The 4,647-nt window shown below is 31.7% G+C and overlaps 1 long non-coding RNA gene across 1 annotated transcript; it reads right to left on the bottom strand.

The window, feature by feature from the left end:
* LOC122635782 lies at positions 1 to 1,177 on the bottom strand. Its single transcript, XR_006328749.1, has 3 exons — positions 993 to 1,177; positions 726 to 811; positions 1 to 642 (listed from the first exon to the last, which is right to left on the bottom strand). It is a non-coding gene; the product is annotated as an uncharacterized LOC122635782 (long non-coding RNA).
* Between the last annotated feature and the right edge of the window lie 3,470 nt (positions 1,178 to 4,647).

The following is a 4,647-nucleotide window of genomic DNA, read 5'->3' on the forward strand; positions in this document are numbered from 1 at the left end:
TCTGTGTAATATATTTAAATTTCATAAAAAAATGAATATTTTATCCACTTAATTGTAATTGTGTATTTGCTAAAAAATAAAGAATAAAATATATTTAGTTTATGAATGATATTCGTGATCGTTTATCATGCACATAAATTTCCAACTATGTCCAGTTGACAATAGAAGAATTCATAGTTCTAGGATGCAATTTATAAGATTATATAAAACTTAACATCTTCGATTTTCAGTAAATATTTATTATTGAATGAAATAAAAGTCTTATGCCTAGATATTTCTTATTCCAATGATGTCCATCACTAATTACATGTCAACCATAAATGTTGAAAGAATCCATATTAAATTCATTACTACAAAATTAAAGAAATAAAATTACAAGAATGCTATTAAAGTAAAATGAATTCAGAATCCTCAGCTATTCGATATATGTACAACATATTTAATAAAAAATGTATAACCAAAAGAAAAGGACAAAAGAAAGTTTCCATAAGAAAACATTGCTTAATCGAAGAATGAATGTATAAACTTAAACAGAAGACGTTAATTCTGTTAGACTCTAGCCAAATCCATTCTGCGTATTTCTAAGTACGTACGCCACATTATATTGTTAACTATAACGAACAAAGTCACAATGCATACGTTCTGAAAAGATAAACATAGAATTAATTAAACATTCTTGTAAAGAATATAGTGATAATAAATAACATTTGTCAACTATTGCTTACCAATTGTTGTCGAGTGTTGAATACCATTTCTTATTATGGATAAGTAAAATTGACGATGATGAAAATTCCGAACGTCGTACTTCATTCTCTAATAGATAAATAACAATTGCTTATATGGTTATATTAGGTTAAAGAATGCAGTAGAATAAGTTACATTTCGCAGTTCAGCATGATCTATGTTAATATATTCAATCGCGACGATCACGTTTTCCGCAATCGTTTGGTATCTAAAATAAGAGTGTATGTTAAATAAAATATTCTAATTACCTGCAATTAATGAGGATGAAATAATTCAAAATAGCTGAATCAGCAGCAGCAAGGAAACTAAGTTGACTGTCGCATATGCATATCACATCATCTGTGCAATGGCTTCCCACGTGCTTGTAAAGTTTTGATCTATTTACATGAAAATATCGTAACATTGAATATATGACATACGAACTTAAAAATTATCTAAACGGATATCTTACTAGTCCATACTAGGTAAATTAATCATTTTAATTTAACGCCTGTAGAAACAAAGCTCGTTAAGTTTAAAACAAAATTTGTAAGAGAAGTATTCACGGGTGTACATATTATTTATTTTTCATACAAATATTTTCTATTCTCGAACTATAAAAGTATTAATTTTGAAGTTTTCATGTTTAGAAAGAGAGTTCAGTCATTCAAAAATACATTTTTTTGACATGATTTAACCATCTTCACGCTGTAATAACGTCATTATCGTTTCAGTTTGTACCAGCTAGACACGAATCCTTGTTAATTACGGATAATTAATAGATTTTTTTTAATTACGCTTTTAAACGATGTCTTGATTAATAATTTTGTTTATAATCGTAATGGATCAATATTTTATATTATATGAAATTTTCATGACACTCATACGCGCACGCACGCACACATATGCACGTTCACACATGCATATACGCTCGTACATATGCACGCGCGCGCACACACACACACTTCTGGATATTCCATACGCGACATTCATACACTTTTCATCTTATCCTGTTTAACATGATCATATACTTTTTAGATTTCTAAGAATTGTACAAGGTAGAATATTGAGCACTACCACGCCAGTTATAGACGTACCTTCTCTTTGTTACGTACAGGTATATTCATTTCTTTTCTTTACATAGAACGAGGTTTAATAGTGAGAGATAAATAACATTCAACATGGTATAAGTAGTCTAGTGTATTTCCAGGAAATTCTCTGGTCAAAACAAAAACAGTGGAATGTTTTGATTTCCCTCAAGGATAGGAAAGAGGTCTTCATTCGTATACAGCATTTCGGCGAGTACAAATCTACGATAGCATTGGTTAATATTGATTTAATTACGCATTTTATTACCGAACATTTTTATTCTAATTTTACCAAGATTAATATTATAAGAAGTTTACTATTACATAGAATAATATAAAAATCTATATACTTTCTAGGTTATTCACCATTGCATTTATTCTTCTCGTCATTGTTTCATTTTAGAAAATGTATTAGATTTTTGTTAATAATTGGCTCTTGGTATTCAGCTACCTCCGAATGATAAGAACTTGAATCGATAATATTTGGAATATATCAAAATATGTATGGGAAATATCTATGAATAATATATCAAAATAAGTAATGCGATGCAAGTACTACATATACAAGCGAATATAACACAACATATCAATCGGTCGCAACTATTAATACAAAATTATTGATCGGATTTTATTTTTACGAATATCTTTTAAATGCAATGATACACAGATTTGCGAAGGCGGCCTCTTAAAAATCGCACATTTATTTATGGATTGGAAAAGGGTGTATGTTAGAAAAAATCTACTAATTATCTTTAATTTCTATTTACAGAAAATGTACATTTTTCTTTATAGAAGTTTCGTTTGTCATTCGGAATATGTATTGACTTCTATTGATTTTATACCAATAGTTCTGTAAACATTGATGATGATCATATGTTGTCCGATGCCACATTATCAGTTCAGTTTTTCAATTCACGCACACCGATACAAGCGCACATATACTTACATACGCATATGTAATTTATATAAGTATACGCAATGTAATTTGTACTTAATATAACCATACGCACTGATAAGATGAATCGAGAGAAGAGACAGGGTTTCCTAACACGCTTTTGGTTCATTTTTTTTCCGTATTCGTCTGTGAAGTCACAAGCGATACATTTTGAGCGATATTGAATGAACAGTTTTAACCTGAGCACTGTTAAAACACAAAATTAGTTACGTGATTAAGATTAATTATACAACTAAGAGATTACATAAATAGTCTTTAATTAATAATTATCGCTGGATATCGATTCGAAGAAGCGAGATCCACATGTGTGAGGAAAATATATACATATAATAGTTGGACTGTTTCAAAGAGAATGTTTTTGTATAACTATCTTTATAGAGAGCGCGTTTTATTTTTCCAAAAATTTGGAAAAAATCGGTATGCTATTCGCATCTAATCGTCAATTTTTCGACAGGGTATATTTACGTCGTTCGGAGCGAGAGAGTTAATCCGTAGCTCAACGATTGCACCACTTTTAATTACGGCTATTGGTCTTATTTTTTCTCCTTCTCTCTCTCTCTCTCTCTCTCTCTCTCTCTCTCCCTCCCTCTCTCCCTCCCTCTCTCTTCCTCTCTCTTTCCCTCTCTCCCCCTTTCCCCCTCCCTCCCTTCCTCTCTGCCATTAGTTTATTTTTATAGCTTGCGATTATTTATCATAAATTTGTTTTGTAAGCATTAATGAAGCTGGTTTAATCGATAGGCAATGTTCTTTGAGAAATGCAATTATTCTCGATTTTCGCAGGCAAAACAAGTCCGATGCAGAAAATATCTTGATTTATTCGTTTCCTTTGTCGAAACGTAATCGATAGTATCATAGAATAGCAATGGAGAAACCGCTGTTACAATTACATATATATAAGAGTACTTTGTGAATACCTATAAAGTACATATAAGAATAGACCGTGATGTCCAATTATTGAAATGATTATTCCTAAACAAAAAAAGTCAATATTTAAAAATTATTGAAATTATTTCAAATAAGAAAATGATCTAAGTTAGTAATATAATGATGATACAATAGTCGCAAATTTTTATCGAATATCTTGTCGAAAGTATGATGTTAGATCAAAAGAGAAAGTCAAAATGTCAAATCGACTATCTCGTATATGCCTAATTCATTCTTATTTCGAAATATCAAGATATTATGCATATAAGAGCAAGGTTAGCCTAAAAAAGTTTTCTTCTTCATTCGCAAAGAATTATCCATTTCGAAGAATGTAAAGATCCGAGGGAAAAACAAATCCTTTTCACGAATGATCGTAGATTTAAGATAATTTCATGAATGTCGCGCAACAAGAGTAACTACAAAAATCAATTAAAGGTAGATAGTAAATATAGATATATATACATTGTACACACGTATACATATATATACAGACAAATTTTAACAAAGGAACGACATACATTTTTTATATAAAAAATATGTAAGAAATTCATGAAAAATGAAGCGACAATTAAATGAATTTATAGTTATTGCGAGTGACTCGAAAAGAGAATCCGCAGCTTACGTAGAGTGACACCCTTGTCGTTCTTTTCGTAGGGGTTGCTATCGGTTCTCCTCCTGCAACGACGTCGGCGCGAACCAGCTCCTCCATAAGCGCAGGGGGTTACCGCGTTATCATCCCTCTCTCGGAGCTTCTCCAATGTATTTCTCTCTCCCTCTCTCTCTCTCTCTTTCTTTTTCATGTCCTTTACGTCGTCTATCTCCATCATTTTCTTTCCCTCTCTTCTCTTCTCTCTCTCCCTCTCTCACTCACTAACTCACTCCCTCCCTCCCTCCCTCTCTCTCCCTCTCTCTCCCTCTCCCCCCCCCTCTCTCTCTCTCTCTCTCTCGGCGCAAAAC

This window comes from Vespula pensylvanica, chromosome 19 (assembly GCF_014466175.1).
Source record: "Vespula pensylvanica isolate Volc-1 chromosome 19, ASM1446617v1, whole genome shotgun sequence".
NCBI classification, from domain to species: domain Eukaryota; kingdom Metazoa; phylum Arthropoda; class Insecta; order Hymenoptera; family Vespidae; genus Vespula; species Vespula pensylvanica.